Here is an 18,894-nt window from a genome sequence, read left to right on the forward strand (position 1 = left end):
TCCTGTGTGTTTGTTCCTACAGAAGAATCACATAACAGCTTTATGCATTTGCATTTTGTGTTACAATGAGCATAGCACTTGCAGATGTACTATTCTGTACGAGTCTTATCAGATCACATGAAATAAATATTACCAACCTCATTTTACCATTAGGAACTGAGCCGGAGGGATCAGGTGAATTAACTAGGATGATACCACTCATTGTAGAGGGAGTGAAGACTTGAAACCTAGTCCTTTCTGTCTCTCAGGAGATGTTTGCATTCACATTAGTGGCAGAAACCTGTACAAGACTAACAGGAATCCTCATTTGGTTGATATTTACCAGTGAATGCACGGTGTGTTTCATGCGATTGTCTCAGGTAACCCTTCCCCCACTCCTTGTGAGCTAGGTGTCATTTAATCACTATTTCATAGATCTGTAAACAAGGTTAAAGGGTTAAATACTTGACCAAAGGCTCTCGGGTGGTGAGTAACAGGGCTGACTGGCTGATCTTAGGGCTGTGTAATCAGCTCAGTGTTGTTGTGCTGGTTCTAGCAGCACTATGTGGCACTTTGACGATGACATAGCTAAGGGGTTGAGCCAAGGGTGCCTCTGAGGCTGGATTTTACTCAGTATGTTTAATCATAAATTTGTACTCTCCTCCTCGAATGAATCATCACAATGTGGGAGGAATGTTTTTTTTAAAGATTTATTTATTTGAAAGGCAGAGTTACAGAGAGGGAGGGAGGGAGGGAGAGAGAGAGAGAGAGTGAGAGAAAGAGAAAGAGAGAGAGGTCTTCCATTCATTGGTTCACGCTCTGGATGACCGCAATGGCTAGAGCAGGGCCAGGTTGAACCAAGGAGCTTCTTTTGGGTTACCCACATTGGTGGCAGGGGCCCAAACACTTGGACCATCTTCATTGCTTTCCCCAGGGCATTAGCAGGGAGCTGGATTAGAAGTGGAGCAGCCTGGTCACAAACCAGTGTCCATATGGGATGTCAGCATTGCAGGTGGCAACTTTACCCACTATGCCACAACTCTGGTCCCTGGGGGAGTAGTTTTGAGTTGTCGGCCACAGAGTAACAGCTTTGAATGGTAAAGGTATAGGGCTCTGCCTTTTGAAAGTGCTTTCACATATTATCTCATTTAAACTTCATAATAAGCATGTCAAGTGGACAAGGCAGGAAGTGTTTTGCAAATGGGGAAGCAAGACTATAAAGGTTGTGAACTGCTTGCACTTGAGTGGCTGGGAAGCAGCCGAACAAAACTTGGAATCTCCCGCTCTTATCCCTACCCCTGACAGTTTCCCAGGGAGAGTTCACCGGCAATCTTCCTGTGGCTTCCTAAACAACTGCATTATGCCCAAAAACAACGACAAAAACCACAGACAAAACACCACCCCAATACATGAACCCTGTGGTTTATTTCTGAGTTAGCAGCACACCAAGCATTGTTCACTGGTCTGGAACCTTTCAGGTTTTAGGTAACAGAAAATCAAAGTATGCCCAGCAAAGAATTTGAAAAAAATAAGAATAATAATTTCAACACTTATGTAGAGTGTTAAGTACAGAATATTTTTGTCATTTGGGTTCATCAGAACAATCAAAGCCAGTTACATGAGTTATGACATAGGTTTCCATCTGGAATGAGAAAGTAGTAAAAATAATTTTTTAAAGATTTATTTATTTATTTGAAAGAGTTACAGAGAGGCAGAGTAGAGAGAGAGAGAGAGAGAGAGAGAGGTATCTTCCATCTGCTGCTTCACTCCCCAGATGGCCACAAAAGCTGGAGTTGTGCCAATCTGAAGCCCAGAGCCAGGAGTTTCTTTCGGGTCTCCCAAGCGGGTGCAAAGGCCTAAGGACTTTGGTCATCCTCCACTGCTTTCCCAGGCAACAGCAGAGAGCTGGATCGGAAGTGGAGCAGCCAGGTCTCAAACTGGCAGCCATATAGGATGCTGCTACTGCAGGCGGCAGCCTTACCTGCTACGCCACAACGCTGGCCCCAGAATAATTTTTTTAAACATATATGTTTCTTTGAATATAGACATCTTCTTGCCATGCTCTTCCCAGTTGTCTTGAACAAAATAGTGAAAATTCAGTGTAATTGGCACACTGATTAACTACAAAAGGCTGTTCACTACAAGCATTATTCTTCTATAGGGTCAAGTGACTCTTGCTCACTTTTTTCTTGGGAAAACCTGTCTTATTCATCCTTACATTCTCAGTGACTTTGACAGTTTCAGGCATTTAACAGAATCTTAGTGCATGCTTACTCTTACTGCTAGATTTGTTGATCAAATCCATTTTTAAGGCTATACAAAAGGGCCACATGGCTGAATTATTATTCACTCCAAATTAAAGGGTTTTAAATTAGCAAAAATCTCTCCACATAATTGTGATAGATTAATGTAAATTTAATGAGATGGAAGCTATCAAGCATTCACTGCACATAGTTGAGGATAATGAGTGAATAGATGCCATAGTTTCTGTCTTTAAATTTCTATTTCTCACTTTTCAAGCAGTCGTGAACATATGATGCTTCGAAAATTCAGAGAAGATGCTTGATGCAGGAAACAGGTTGAGACTGTTTTCATATCAGAGGTGGGTGTTGAACTGAGCATTCAGAGATGTTTGGAATTTTTGTAGAAGTAAGGAATGGTAGGCCGGCACTGCGGCTCACTAGGCTAATCCTCCGCCTTGCGGCGCCAGCATACCAGGTTCTAGTCCCGGTTGGGGTGCCGGATTCTGTCCCGGTTGCCCCTCTTCCAGGCCAGCTCTCTGCTGTGGCCAGGGAGTGCAGTGGAGGATGGCCCAGGTCCTTGGGCCCTGCACCCCATGGGAGACCAGAAGAAGTACCTGGCTCCTGCCATCGGATCAGCGCAGTGCGCAGGCCGCGGCGGCCATTGGAAGGTGAACCAACTGCAAAAGGAAGACCTTTCTTTCTGTCTCTCTCTCTCACTGTCCACTCTGCCTGTCAAAAAAAATAATAATAATAATAAAAAGTAAGGAATGGTGAGTTAAGAGTGAAAGAACATTTCAAAAGACAATGAGGCCGGCGCCGCGGCTCAATAGGCTAATCCTCCGCCTTGCGGCGCCAGCACACTGGGTTCTAGTCCTGGTCGGGGCGCCGGATTCTGTCCCAGTTGCCCCTCTTCCAGTCCAGCTCTCTGCTGTGGCCCGGGAGTGCAGTGGAGGATGGCCCAAGTACTTGGGCCCTGCACCCGCATGGGAGACCAGGACAAGCACCTGGCTCCTGCCTTCGGATCAGCGCAGTGTGCCGGCTGCAACGCGCTGGCCATGGCGGCCACTTGGGGGGTGAACCAATGGCAAAGGAAGACCTTTCTCTCTCTCTCTCTCTCTCTCTGCCTGTCAAAAAAAAAAAAAAGACAATGAAATAGATTTGGAGGAAACATGATATCTTTCAATTTCAAATGAACAATTAAATCAATGTAGAGACATTTAGTATCTTCTGTGGCCTGGGGACTAATGTCTTCTGTGGAATCTCTTTCTATCAGTGAGATTGTGGGATGCTGGGATTCAAAGCAGGGCTGCTTGGCTGATGCCAAATGTTTGATTCATTGCTTAGCACTTTGAGCATTTTAGAGAAACTCTGCTGTAACCATTTGCTTTCAGTAAACTAAAGGAATTTGTCTTCTAGAGGAAACTTCATCACAAAGGTAAATTTTTTTAAAGATTTTATTTGTTTACTTGAAAGAGTTCTACAGAAAGAGGAGAGGCAGAGAGAAAGAGAGAGAGATTTTCTATCCGATGGTTCACTCCCCAATTGGCCGCAATGGCCGGAGCTGCACTGATCCAAAGCCGGGAGCCAGAAGCTTCCTCCGGATCTCCCACGTGGGTGCAGGGGCCCAAGGACTTGGGCCATCTTCCAGTGCTTTCTCAGGCCATAGCAGAGAGCTGGATCAGAAGTGGAACAGCCAGGACTTGAACCAGTGACCATATGGGATGCTGGCGCTTCAGGCCAAGGTGTTAACCCGCTGTGCCACAGTGCTGGCACAAAGGTAAATTTTAACTGAAGCTTGTTTTGTTTATGTTGTTCAGTTGGAGGAATTGGTCTCTATTCCTATCACCAGCTTCCTTCCTTTATCTCATTCAATTTGATAAAAACTTATTCAATGCCTAGTGCATCGATTACTGCTCTAGGGAAAGAAGATTCAACAGGGAACAAGCAGACACTACCCTGCCTTCAAAGGAACTCATGATTGGTGGGAGGCAGATACTAAACACACTGGAAAGTAAATGAATAATACAATTTTGAGTTGCAATGGCTACTTTGAGGAAATTAAACGCAATAGGATGAATGAGAGTGAGTGGGGAATGATGACAGAGGCTTGATTGATACGGTTTGCCAAGGAGGCTGCTCTAAGGAGGTGATGTCAGAGCTAGTGCACACATTATCTTAGAATTTTGTTACTCAAATGCATGCTGTGCAGTTGTATCTTCATTGAAAGGTGTGCTCTGGTCACCTTGCATCATCTGAGACCAGGCACTTTTGCCCTTACAGTGGCTTTCTAGCATTGATACTCACTTGCCAGTGCCTTCTGGGACTGGGGACGTTTCAAAACTGCAAATCTGGATCTGTCTTCGACATGGGTCCAGTAGAGTCATATTTTCCTGACTTCCTTAGCAGACTATGAGCAGCATTCCTTCTAACTCACTTTGGTAAAAGATTAAAACTAGTGATCAAAAATCAATAATAATCAAGTTCATGAGGAACAATAATTAAAGAGACAAACTTATTAAATATGGCTCAGTACAGTGTTCTCAGAAATTTTTTTATATAGTATGAGGATATAAGAAATTTCTGTCTTTAGAGATTTTTCAGCCTACTTGAAGAATCAAGATATACACGTACTAAATAGTGAACATAAAGGCATGAAATTGGTGGTAAAGACCATATTTGTGCTTTCAAGCTTTGGAAGGAAACTAATTTCTAGTGAGTGTTTATTACATGTTACACATTGTGCAATGCAGTATCATATAAGCCTTGCAAGTGTCCTGCAGGGTCTGTATCTCAGTCCCTACTTTATTGATGGGAAAACTGAAACTCTTAGAGGTTTGGAATGTGCACAAAGTCATAGAGCTTGCAAATATCAAAGGTAGGGCTCCAGCCCAGGTCTTTCCACTGCTATAGTTCTCCAAAACTGAGATTTATAGGAACTGTAATAAAGAGATTGATTCATGGAGAAGGTAATTTTTTTTTTTTATTTTTGACAGGCAGAGTGGACAGTGAGAGAGACAGACAGAAAAAGGTCTTCCTTTATCTTTGGTTCACCCTCCAATGGCCACTGCGGCGGGCGCGCTGCTGCCGGCGCACTACGCTGATCCGAAGCCGGGAGCCAGGTGCTTATCCTGGTCTCCCATGCGGGTGCAGGGCCCAAGCACTTGGGCCATCCTCCACTGCCTTCTCAGGCCACAGCAGAGAGCCGGACTGGAAGAGGAGCAACTGGGACAGAATCCAGCGCCCCGACCAGGACTAGAACCCAGTGTGCTGGCGCCGCAAGGAGGAAGATTAGCCTATTGAGCTGCAGCACCAGCCAAATTGAACAGTAATTTTAAAAAAATGTTATTTAAGGTATACAAATTTCATGTATTTCATACATACAGATTTAGGAACATAGTGATACTTCCCACCCTACCCTCACTTCCACCAATGTTCCCACCCTTCTTCCGCCTTCGTCTCCTAATCCCACTCTTAATTTGTACAATTATGTACTTTCAGTGTGCTTTATACTTGTAAAATTAACGCTACACTGAGTTCAACAAATAGAAAAAAAGCTATTCAGTTGTATTTTGAATAATTCATGGAAGCTCTAAAAACCGAGGGAAGGGGAAGGCATCTCAGTGTGAGTGTGGGGACAGCACAGTGAAGACAAGAGTTCTCTGTGGGACAGTGAGCTATGGCAGTGGGCCTGCAGAAGAGAACGTTCACTCTCAAGTCAGATTCCACAGTGTGCTCCCTGCTGCTGCAGGCACCGGGACTCCTTTTCCTGTGTGAAGTAACCTGGCTCTGCTACTTGGGCAATTCAGGATTTCCTCCAGTGTTTCCATGGAAACCTTCAACCTGGAAAGGACCAGCAGGGGCTGGGACCAGTCAATCTCCACCCCTTCCTAACATCCTCACCCCTGCCCAAGCCAGGGCCCCAGGCATAAACTCAGCTGCCACACTCCCTGAGTGAGGCTTTGTATAGGGCCCCTTGCTTCCTCCAGCCAGGCCTGCAGTGCCATATGTGATGGCTGAAAGGAGACCTTGCTGCTTAAAGCCGAGAAAACATTCATCATGTTTTCCTTCTTAGCTCATTTTATTGCTTATAGCACTCATCTTTTATGGACCAGCCTAGCGGTATTTCCCACTTCAGATGCTTCCTTCTCACACTTTCTACTTTTATTGGACTTTATGGCATGACCCACAGAAGCACAGAAAGCCAAAGGGGGGTTGGGTCATTTTTACTATTTTCCTGCAGTGACACCAAGGTGGACAAAGGAGACTGTCAAGGGATTGCCAAGTTTGCCTCCAGCAGCTCTCATTCTAGGGAGGTTTCTGGACCCTGTGAAGAGAATTCTTTGACATTCCCCCATCTTGCCACACTGCACGTCCTTTCTCCACCCCCGGACAGGTAAAGCCTCTTTTAAGCTTTCTATAAATAACGTAACATATAAGCTTCCCCAATCAGAACATATTATTGCTTACTTCCTATTCATTGCACACTCCATCATGAGATTCCTGGTTAGGTGGCTCTTCTCCAAGCAGTGGTTCAGGAAAGCAGCCTCGTTTTATTTCACAGCTCTCCTGTCTGCAGCACTCAGCTTGGCACCTCTCCATTCAGCTAGAGGATGGAGAAGGAATGAAAATGTGAACATGATGCGACTCCCGTCTCCACATTATAATGATTAGAATGCCAATGACCAAGGGTAACTGCAAGGGAAGCTGAGTGCTTAGGCAGAAAAAGCCAACAGAGCTGTTAAGCATTAGGGAGTCTCTGTCAGCCCCTGCACTGATCTAATCTGCTTTTCCTATAAACTTAGCAGGTAAGGATAAGGCTAACTTCTAGTCCCAGCTTTGCTGCTGCTATGTGAAAGAATCTGGAAAAGCTGACTTCACCCTACTGGAGTTCAGTTCATCTGTAAGAGGTGTCTTTCAGAAGGATTTCCTTCCCATTTTCCTAATACTTCTTGAGGATTCCTAAGATTCAGAGTGAGCTTTTATTCAAATGGTAAGAACTATAAAACAAGAAACATTTATAAGGTGCTTTATTACATGCAGCTGAGTATTTTTGGTATACAGTCTTATTTAGTTATCAGCAGTAGCCTTATGAGACTGATATTACTATTATAACTACATTGTAGGTGAAGGAGAAAAATACAGAGAAGCTGAAAATCTTACTGGAGGTCACACCCAGACAATCCTACTTTAGAGCCTGCCTATTAATTAATATACAATAGGTTAGTTTGTTAAAGCACACTCTGTAATTTAATTTAATTTTAAAATTTATATAAAAGGAACAAATATCATGTATTTCATATATGCAGTTTTTAGAGTGTAATAACACCTCCCACCCTACTCTCCCTCCCTCCCTCTCTCCCATTCTCCCTCCTCCTTCCTTTCTTATTTTATTTTTAATTTTTACAATGGCATATTTTAATTTACTTTATAATTGCAAACTTGACCCTCCAATAAATAAAGAATTCAACATGTAGTAAGCAGAAAAACCACTGTTCCTCAAGAGTATAGACAAGGGTAAAGCACACTTTTATTTTTTAAAATTTTTTATTATTATTTTTAAGATTTTATTTATTTATTTGAGAGGTAGAGTTACAGACAGTGAGTTCCGATGGTTCACTCCGCAAATGGGTGCAATGGCTGGAGCTGTGCCAATGTGAAGCCAGGAGCCAGGAGCTTCTTCCTGGTCTCCCCAGCAGGTACAGGGGCCCCAGCATTTGGGCCATCTTCTACTGCTTTCCTAGGCCACAGCAGAGAGCTGGATTGGAAAAGGAGCACCCGGGACTAGAACTAGTGCCCATATGGGATGCTGATGCCACAGGTGGAGGATTAACCTACTGAGCCACAGCGCAAGTCCCATACACTTTAAAAAATATTTATTTACTCTGAGAAAATGCTGAAAATGCTGTAGATGAGTCATGGTCTCTGACTTAAGAAGCTTGGAGTATAACAGGAATCACCTTTTGCGTGGCTTCATCTAGAAAGATTGCATATATGACACACATGAAGTCACCTCTAGAGTGGGAGGGTCACACTCTACTCAGCCTGGAGTTCTGCAGGTCTTGGGATGACTCCTTTCCATGCAGGAGCATGGAAAGCCTGTAATGTAACGTTCTTTGCAATCCCCAAATGTCTAATCTGTTTGGAAGCCATATTCCTATGTGGCTTCTAGACTGGGTTTCTGGAAGCTGCTTTGTCTAACCCTGTGACAGTGCTGAGGACTTTGACCTCAAGATATTGCTCATGAGAGAGGAGCCTCAGAGAGTGAGGCACCTTGTGCAGTAAACCAATAGCAGTGCCAGTCTCCTTACCAATGAATCCTTATTTCAGAGGAAATGTAGCTCTCCTTTGTTGCAGACTAATTCCCAGAAACCTGTAAGCAAACTACTACAGATTCCATTTTCCATTTCCAGAGTCTGCTGGTCTACAAGGGCATCATGCTTCATCATCAAGAGCATTTTTCCTAATGCTGATTTCCTCTCTTTACAGGAACAGCTTATGTACATTTTCTCATTCAAGCTTCTCTTTTTTTCTTTTTCTTTTTTTTAATTTATTTGACAGTTAGAGTTATAGAGAGAGATAGAGAGAAAGGTCTTCTTTCCATTGGTTCACTCCCCAAATGGCCGCTACAGCCTGCACTGCACCAATCCGAAGCCAGGAGCCAGGAGCTTCCTCTTGGTCTCCCATGCAGGTGCAGAGGCCAAAGCACTTGGGCCATCCTCCACTGCCCTCCCGGGCAACAGCAGAGAGCTGGACTGGAAGAGGGGCAACTGGGACTACAACCCGGTGCCCATATGGGATGCCGGCGCCGCAGGTGGAAGATTAACCAAGTGAGCCATGGCACCTGCCCCCGTCATCCAGGCTTTTCAAGTCTCACCCTAACGAGGGCTTGCTCTCCTGAAACACGTTCAGGGCAGGGTTGCCTTACCTGTTCGGAATCAGAAGATTGAGGCCTTAGTAAAATAATCAGGTCAAATGCCAGAGGATCCAAGGATGGAAAAATTCATTTTTTTCTGCTCAAATCATATGCAACACTTTCCAAGCCTTAATCATTCAGGAAGATTCTCTATTATAAAACTGAACAGTGCTATTGTCAAGCAAACTGAAGGCAAAGAGACTGGCAAAAATGATCTTTGGAGCTCCCAGTCAGTATCTAACACAGATGCTTTCCTGTATGCTTGAAATGTGGCTGGGAAGTTGAGAGGGTAAGGGATCCATACCTCATATCAAGCAGTTTGGTTTGATAAGGCCCATGGGACTCAGCATGGCCTTTTGGGAAGGTTTATTTTATTATTCTATTTTTTCAGTTTTTAATTGTGTCTTTATTCATCTTACTTCATTAAAGATATAGTTGTTTTAAGATCCTATAAATAAAGTGATCACCCACTAACATGGGATAAAAGTCACACCTATTAGCATTTTTTTTTTTTTTAAAAAGCAGGCCGGCGCCGTGGCTCACTAGGCTAATCCTCCGACTTGTGGCGCCAGCACACCAGGTTCTAGTCCCAGTCGGGGCGCCAGATTCTGTCCCAGTTGCCCCTCTTCCAGGCCAGCTCTCTGCTGTGGCCCGGGAGTGCAGTGGAGGATGGCCCAAGTACTTGGGCCCTGCACCCCATGGGAGACCAGGATAAGTACCTGGCTCCTGCCATTGGATCAGCATGGTGCGCCGGCTGCAGTGGCCATTGGAGGGTGAACCAACGGCAAAGGAAGACCTTTCTCTCTGTCTCTCTCTCTCACTGTCCACTCTGCCTGTCAAAAAATAAAAATAATAATAATAATAATAAAAAGCAGTTATGGGGCTAGTGCTGTGGTGTAGCCAGTGAGGCCACCATCTGCAGTGCCAACATCCTGGGTGGGTGTCGGTTTAAGTCCCAGCTGCTCCATTTCCGATCCAGCTCTGTGCTGTGGGCTGGGATTGCAGTGAAAGATGGCCCAAGTCTTTGGGTCCCTGCACCTGGAAGAAGATCCTGGCTCCTAGCTTTGGATCAGCCCAGGAATAGACAAGCCAATGAATTGTAAATTTCTTCCTGTCTCATTTAGACAGGTCTTTATGGTTGCTGCATTCTTGTGAGCAAGTAAGATATCATCTACATAATGCATGACCAAGCACTGATCATTAAGTGTGCTGGTTGCATGAGAAACGTATCTTTGGCAAATGGCAGGGCTGTTTTTCATGCCTTGTGGGAGTACTGTCTACTGAAATTTTTTTGTGGGGAGCTGAGAATTGGGCTCCCATAATGTAAAGGCAAAGTAGGCCTTATCCTCCTTTGTGATGGGAATGGGAAAGAAGCAATCTTTGATATCATTGGTAACTATGTGGCATCCGTTAGGAGTAGCCCCTGGATGGAGAATGCTAGCCTGGAATGTTCCCATCTTTTTTATGATTTTGTTGATGGCTCTCAAATCCTGTAGTAGCTTTTATTTTCCATGTTTCTTTGGTATCACAAAAATGGGCATGTTGTGAGGGCTAGTGGAGGGCTCTATGTATCCCTTTTCCAACTGTTCCATTGTGGCCATCTGGGGAATGAACCAGTGGATGAAAGATTCTGTCTCTGTCTCTGTCTCTGTCGTCTTTGTCTCTATCTCTTCTTCTCTATAGCTCTGCCTTTCAAATGAATAAATAAATCTTAAAAAAAGCAGTTCTTATAGGAGTATTAAAGATTACACAGAAGTTACAAGAGTGTCAGATATAACGATACATACAATCTAAATGAGACAGACTGGTTAAGAATTTACATAGTGTAAAATATACATATTGAAATTTAGGCATGTGGCCAGATGCATGCACAGGAAGGGAACCCCTTCAATGATCCATCCTGGGCCCAGATGCAGTAACACTGCTTCTCTCCTCGGATAACTTGCACCAACAGATACAGGTATTGCATACACATCTCAGCACACAAAGTGGATTGCGGCCTGCTATATGTGGGATAGCTTTGATATATCTGTGATACTCACAAGGAAACAGTAACAGATTTGGGTCAAACAATAGTTCAGAGATGGCTATCTGGAGATAATGATGGACAGATTAAAGAAATGCTACTTAACACAGATATAGAATAAATTGAAGAACAGTGATTATAATTAGGGTGAACTGCAGTAAAGCTCCGAGGACACAAAGAAGCCCACTGCCACATGATGCAGAATACCTATGGAATTCTGGAAATATTATATCCAAGTAAATGGCTCTGGACTGTTAGAAAATAATGAACGGTCTAAGATTTAGAGTCTAAGGCATGAGACTGTTAGCTATGTGGGAGCTTGGTTTGATAAAAATTACTTTGCAGCTCAAACATCATGGAGACAAGCAGGGCATTCATCATCTTTCCATACCCTTATATCCATAATTATCCCAGAAAGCATTGCAGGAGCTCAAGTAGAACTTCATCCCTCCTGCATATCTGAAGAGTAATATCATGTATGACCACATCATTTTCACACTGGAAACCTGATGACGTGAATGTGTGCAGACACTTAACCCACCACAGTAAAAGCCAAACACGGAGTGAAAAGGTCACTTGTGGTAAGGTGTGAGATGTGTGGGGAAAGCCAAATCATAGAGGAGCTACCTATGCAGGGCCAAGTCAAGCAAGATTCAACAGGGGCTGCCTTGCCTGCCCAGGCATTTCGTAAGCCCTCACTCAAGGGGGCTAGTAGGGCCCAGAGATTCAGAATTATGAGTTATTTAACTTGGCCTTTACCATGACTAGCTCTTTTGTGACTTGGCTGTTCTTGGGGATGTCACACCTCGAATCTATTGGACTTTACTGAAGAGTATTTTTTTAGGTGCAGTTTATGCTTTCAATGACATAATGCTTTCTGTTTAGAAAAATCATTAATGGAGAATCAATAGTAGGGGTGTATTCATTACAGTTCATTATCATAGAGAAAGGGCTGCTTGGCAAGAAATGGTGCTATAGAAACACAAGTTTCACTAGGACTTGCTGTTGCAAACAAAACTATCCACCTACCCCTCAACTGTATTATTCAGTAGATCCTGATCAGAATGAGTAACATTAAGGAGGGAATGAGAGGATGGTGGGGTAGTCTTTAGATTTGAATGAATCTACTTTTGGCTTTAGCTATTCTAGATGCCCATCACAAGAAGCTCAAAGGACAAAGTTTGTAGGAATTTTAAGCCTTAGGCCTGTCATTTATTCAAGGAGAGCATCAGTTTAACATATCGTCCAAGCTCAGAGTGGAGTACTGCTGTGATTACAGGAGACCAGGGAGTTAGCCTGAAGACAAGATCAAAATCTGGAACAATGAGAAATGAGCAGAGAGTCTTTAAGGCCTGGAGGCAGTGACTCTCCAGGAGTCTGGTCTTCTCAGTTTTATAGGACAGGAGATGACAGAATGAAATGTACACTCAATTGATTTTCATTGACATCCCCCTGGAAGCATAGATTTTATTAGAATACTATGCTACTAAAGAAACTTCAGTCTCTGGGCCATATCCAATACTTTTTATGCTACACCATGGAAGGCAGCATACAGAGAAAGAGTTCTAGACCTAAAGAAAGCCCAGGGTTTGAACCTTTGGCCATATTATTCATTAGCAGTAAGATAGAGACCACACTCTATCTCCTATATTGTTAGAGAATGTTAGGATAATGCAACCAGAGCCCTAATCTCAGTATAACAGGTACTTGGTAAATAAAGTTGTGTTGGTATTTGTTTATCAATCTCCCTAATTGAAAATAACCTGACAATAAAAGCTCTTTCAATACAGTCATTATTAGAACAAAAGGGCTGCCTGCTCCCCTGAAGCTGACTAAGAACCTGTGGACAGTACAGATCTCATATAGGTCAGTTTGCAATTGGTGGGAAAATGCTCTTGGTAAAATAGATACCCAGTAATGCCAGACTGAGATTTCCCTGGATCACTCATAATGATGAGCAAAGAACAGTAGACTCAAGTGTCAGTTTCACCACTAATCAGCCATTAGGATAGTTCAGGACTTCCAGGGCCTCAGTTTTCTTCTTGAAAATAAATATCGCATGAAGTGATTTCTAAGGTCTTTGCCACCTCAAATATCCATGAAAGAGAACTGAATCTTGTCCTCAATTTGTGACCAATCTTTGGAGTAGATTCTTTTTAAAGAAGTAAGTGAATGGGGGCCGGCGCTGTAGTGTAGTGGGTAAAGCCACCGCCTGCAGTGTTGGCATCCCATATAGGCACTGATTCCAGTCCTGGCTGTTCCACTTTCGATTCAGCTCTCTGCTTTGGCCTGGGAAAGCAGTGGAAGATGGCCCAAGTCCTTGGGCCCCTGTACTTCCTGCATGGGATACCTGGAAGAAGCTTTGGATTAGTGCAGCTCCAGCCATTGTGGTCATCTGGGGAGTGAACCAACCAATGGAAGGCCCCTCTCTCTCCCTTTCTCTCTCTCTCTCTGCTTCAGCTTCTCCATAACTCTGCCTTTCAAATAAAATAAATAAATCTAAAAAAAGAGAAGTGAGTAAATGAAAGGTCAGTAATGAATCGACAATTTGAGTAGAAAGTGAAACTACTTTCTATTGAAATAGCTAAGTATCTTCTCCCTTTATAGCCATAGCACCAAGAAATACGGAATCTCAAAGAAGACATGACCATTGAGCAACTGGTGGAGAAACTTCTAGATTTAGAATAAGATCCCAAATCTGTCACTTTCTGTAAAACAGAAGCAATGATGACTTCATTTAGTTATGAAAGGGAAAGGGCTGGATTACCAGAATTTGAAAAGTATTTATAAATACATGCTCCCCAATAGGCTAATGACACTTAAGGACAAAGGGAGGTTTATTCATTTTTTTTTAGGATCACGAAAATTTATTTAGCAAAAAGTTTAATATGAAAATGTACAGAATCAACTTTTATATCATAATAAAACAGGGACAAGGATTTATCTACTAAACAGCCATTATTTTATTCATTCCAAGCTTTTTGCATGAGTCTATTTCAGTATTGTTCTGTTGCCCTCTTTAATGGCATTTCCACACATTCCTTTATCACAAGATTCATATAAGAATCAAATCTCCACAATACTCATTGGATATATACTCCATTATTTAATTTCAATGACAACTTCTTGTGCATACATTTTTTCAACTTGGGAGAATGAGTTCTGCTTATGGTGTCCATTCAGTAGGCTATGAGATTTCTTCAAATTTTTCCTTTTTATTTTCTTGATGGTATATGACACTATAAATTCATTGACATGATATAATAAAGACTATTTTCTTTATTCACCTTTTAAATTTACAAAATCACTTCTTGATTTTTGTAACAAAATGAGATGCAAAAGTACATTCAACAACAATAAAAATTTTCAGGGCCAGTTTTGTGGAGTAACTGGTAAAGTAGCAGGTAAAGCCACCACCTGAGATACTGGTATCCCTTATGGGTGCTGGTTCATGTCTCAGCTGCTCCACTTCTAATCCATCTCCCTGCTGATGGCCTGGGAAAATCAGTAGAAGATGGCCTAAGTGTTTAGGTTCCTGCCACCCATGTGGGAGACCCGGATGAAGCTCCTGGCTTCAGCCTGGCCCAGTGCTGGCCTTTAAGGCCATCTGGGGAGTAAGCCAGCTGATGGAAGATTTCTCTCTCTCTCTATCTCTCCCTCTCTTTTTGTAACTCTTTCAAATAAATAAATAAAAATCTCAAAAAAAGATAGTAGTATGTTTTGAAATCAGGTATTATGATGCCTCCAGCTTTGTTTTTGTTGTAAAAGATTGCTTTAGCTATTCAGAGTCTCTTGAGTTTCTCTCTGAATTTTAGCATCATTTTTTCTATATCTGCAAAAAATGTCATTGGTATTTTGATTGGGGTCATATTGAATCTGAAATTGCTTTTGATAGTATGGACATTTTAATGATGTTCAATCTTCCAAACCATGAACATGGAAGATTTTTCCATTTTTTAGTGTCTTCTTCTATTACTTTCTTTAGCATTTTGTAATTTTCGTAGATTCAATTAGCTAATATTTTGTTAAGGAATTTTTACATCTATGTTCATCAGGGATATTGGTCTACAGTTCTCTGTTGCATCATTTTCTGGTTTAGGAATTAAGTTCATGCAGTCTTATTACAGGAAGTTTGGGAGGATTACCTCCCTTCCAATTGTTTTGAATAGCTTGAGAAGAATTGGAATTCATTCTTCTTTAAATGTCTGGTAGAAGTCAACAGTGAAGCCAACTGGTCCTGGGGTTTTCTTTGTTGAGAGGGTCTTTGTTACTGATTCAATTTCCGTCTTGGTTATTGGTCTGTTTAGATTTTCTATGTCTTCATGACTCAATTTTGGTAGATTGTATGTGTCTAGGAATCTATACATTTCTTCTAGGTTTCCAAATTTGCTGGCATACAGCTCTGTGTAGTAATTCCTGATGATTCTTTTTATTTCTGTGGCATCTGTTGTTACATTTCCTTTTTCATTATTGATTTTATTGATTTGGGTCATCTTTTTTGGTTAATTGTACCAATGGTGTATCAGTTTTATTTAGTTTTTCAAAAAAATCAGCTCTTCATTTCACAGATTTTTTGTATTTTTCTTTTTTGATTTCAAATTTGTTTATTTCTTCTGTAATTGTAATTATTTCTTTTCTCCTACTAATTTTGGGTTCGGTTTGTTGTTTTTTTTCTATGTCCTTGAGATGCATTGTTAGTTCATTTATTTGGTACCTTTCCAACTTCTTCAGGTAGGCACTGATTTCTATAAACTTCCCTGTTAACACTGCTTTTGCTGTATCCCATATGATTTTCTTTAAAGATTTTTTAAAAAAAATTTATTTATTTGAAAGGCAGAGTAACCAAGAGGCAGAGAGAGAGAGAGAAAGAGAGAGAGAGAGAGAGAGAGAGAGGTATCTTCTATCTGCTGGTTCATTCCCCAAATGTATGCAGTGACCAGACCTGAGCTGATCCAAAGCCAGCAGCCAGCAGCTTCTTCTGGGTCTCCCATATGAGTGCAAAGGCCCAAGCACTTGGGCCATTTTCTACTGCTTTCCCAGGCCATGGCAGAGAGCTGGATTGGAAGTAGAGCAGCTGGGACTCTAACTGGCACCCATTTTGGATGCTGGCACTGCAGACAGCAGCTTTACCTGCTACACCACAGCTCCAGCCCCATCCCATAAGTTTTGATATAATGTATTGTTGTCTTCATTTGTTTCCAGAAATTTTTTGATTTCTCTTTTGATTCCTTCTATGACTCACTGTTCATTCATGACCATGTTGTTCAGTCTCCTTGTGTTTACATATGATTATGATCTAGAGATTCTTGAGTTGTTGATTTCCACCTTTATTCCATTGTGGTCAATGAAGATGCATGGTATGATTTTCGTTTTTTTGAATTTGCTGAGTCTTGCTTTATGGTCTAGTTTATGGTCTATCCTAGAGAAAGTTTCATGCACTGATGAGAAGAATGTGTATTCTGCCCCTATGGGGTGAAAAATCCTGTAGATATCTGTTAGGTCCATTCGGTCTCTAGTGTTGATTAACTCTGTTGTTTTCTTGCTGATTTTCTATCTAGTTGATCTCTCCATCGATGAAAGTGTGGTGTTTAAGTCCCCCATTCCAATTGTATTGGAGTCTATGTCTCCCTTTAAATCCGTTAACATTTATTTTAATTAGTGAGGCACCATGTAATTGGGTGCATATCCATTTATTATAGTCACATATTCCTGTTGAATTGATCCTTTAATCATTATGTAGCACTTTTTGTCAATTCTTTTAACAGTTTTTATGTTAAAGTCTATTTTGTCTGATATTAGGATGGCAACACCAGCTATTTTTAGTTTCTGTTAGTATGGAACATCTTTTTATCCTTTCACTATCAGTCTGTACATATCTTTGTTGGTAAGACGTGTTTCTATTTTTTCCATAAATATTCTTATTGTTTGGATTTATTTTGTTCTCCTATTGGGGGATTTTTCTGCCTTCTCATTCTTTCATAGTGATGGCTATCTTTCTGTGTAGACACCCTTAAGCATCTTTTGTAAGGCTGGATAAATGGTGACAATTATTTCAAATTCTATTTGTTATGAAAGGTCTTTATTTCACTTTCATTCATAAATGAGAGTTTTTCAGGGTACAGTGTTCTGGGTTGAAAACTTTTTTCTTTTAAGACTTGGTCTATGTCTCTCCATTCTCTCCTATTCTGTACAGTTTCTGATGAGAAAGCTGTGAGTCTAATTGGAGATCCTTTGAAAGTACTCTGGGATTTCTGTTGTGAACATTTTAGAATCTTTTCTTTATATTTTACTGTGGAAAGTTTGACTACAATGTATTGTGGTGAAGATCTTTTCTGGTCATGTTTGTTAGGCGTTTCATGTGCTTCCTCTACTTGGATGTTCCTTTCTTTCTCCAAACTGGGGAAGTTTTCTGTAATTATTTCACTAAGTAGGCCTTAAAATCCATTCTTTTCTTTCCATGCCTTCAGGAACTCCTAAAACCCATACGTTGGGTCATTTTATAGTATCCCATAAATCTCCAACAGTGTTTTAAAGTTTTCTATTTTATCCTTGTTTTTCTTTGGTCTGGCTGTAGAATTTCCAAAAATTTTTCTTCTAATTCAGATATTCTTTCTTCTGTCTCACCAAGTCTGCTATTAAGACTTTCCACCACATTTTTTATTTGGTCTATTGAGTTCTTAATTTCTAATATTTCATTTTTATTTCTCTTTAAAATCTCAATTTAATGGGAAAATTTTCATTCATGTCATGTATGATTTTCTCCAATTCATGGATTTTCTTCTAATTGCTTTTAAGTAATCTTATGATTAATTTTTAAATTTTGTTTCCATCAATTCTCCAATCCACTCATTTTTGCATTCTAATATTAAAATGTTGTTGTGTTTCATTGAGGGGAGGTCATTATGTCTTCCTTATTCTTGTTTCTTGAATTTTGTATTTGCTTTTAGGCATTTGTGGACTCGATTTTTGCTTTTTTTTTTTCCTCTGATGGTTTTTATTTTTGTGCTATGCCCATGTGACCTAGTAGAATGTCTGCACTTTTAGTGAATACCAAGAGGTGTGTGGTATGTGTGGCCAGGGAGCTGCGGTCAGTACTCTAGGGTGGGGTGAGTATCCAGGGTAACACCCAAGTTGGGCTTGGTAGATCCTATTACCCAATTATATCCTGCACCTTCTCTTCTGTCACCAATAATTCCCCACAGTCTCAACACACAAGATTTCCAGTCTCTGGGTCTAGAGGTTTTTCTAGTTCCTACCAACCTGTCTAGTCAACAGAGAGGCAGATGTTTCCTGAGACAGCCCTACTTAGGCATCTTGACCCTGGGAGGCTGTGGACACCCCATCATCCCATCTGGCTGCCCAGCCACCTCGAAGCCAGGCTCAAAGTCAGTGGGGACTGCTGACTGTTCCCTCTGATAGAATCTCTGGATCACATGCATACACAGTGCCATTGGCTGAATATTGCTGCCTGCCTTCCACTGCTGCCAGCACTGCTGATTAGATATTCTGTCTCAGTCAGCTCTTGTGAATGCACACAAGGGCTTCCATAGCTGCTGCCCTAACCCAAAATGTTGCCTGCCCTCTCTCATCTGGGCATTTGGAGCTATTGTTGGGAAGCTGGGACAAGACAAACATACTATTTCCACTGGTCTGTGGGCAACCGCCTTACCCAGGGCTCCAGTCCAGACCCACGCCATGCTCTCCTTCTAGCTCTATCACTACAGGTAGCTTCA

General features: G+C 41.7%; 1 long non-coding RNA gene across 2 annotated transcripts in view; it reads right to left on the minus strand.

The window, feature by feature from the left end:
• Positions 1-5,478: 5,478 nt before the first annotated feature.
• The window catches only part of LOC138850564 (uncharacterized), a 28,215-nt gene continuing 14,799 nt past the window's right edge, over positions 5,479-18,894 (minus strand). For both annotated transcript variants that reach the window (XR_011390499.1, XR_011390498.1), the window contains 2 exons: positions 6,690-6,825; positions 5,479-6,546 (listed from right to left, as the gene is read on the minus strand). This is a non-coding gene — a long non-coding RNA (uncharacterized lncRNA). The remainder of the gene's footprint in view (positions 6,547-6,689; positions 6,826-18,894) is intronic.

The sequence above is a fragment of the Oryctolagus cuniculus genome, chromosome 7, assembly GCF_964237555.1.
Source record: "Oryctolagus cuniculus chromosome 7, mOryCun1.1, whole genome shotgun sequence".
NCBI lineage: Eukaryota > Metazoa > Chordata > Mammalia > Lagomorpha > Leporidae > Oryctolagus > Oryctolagus cuniculus.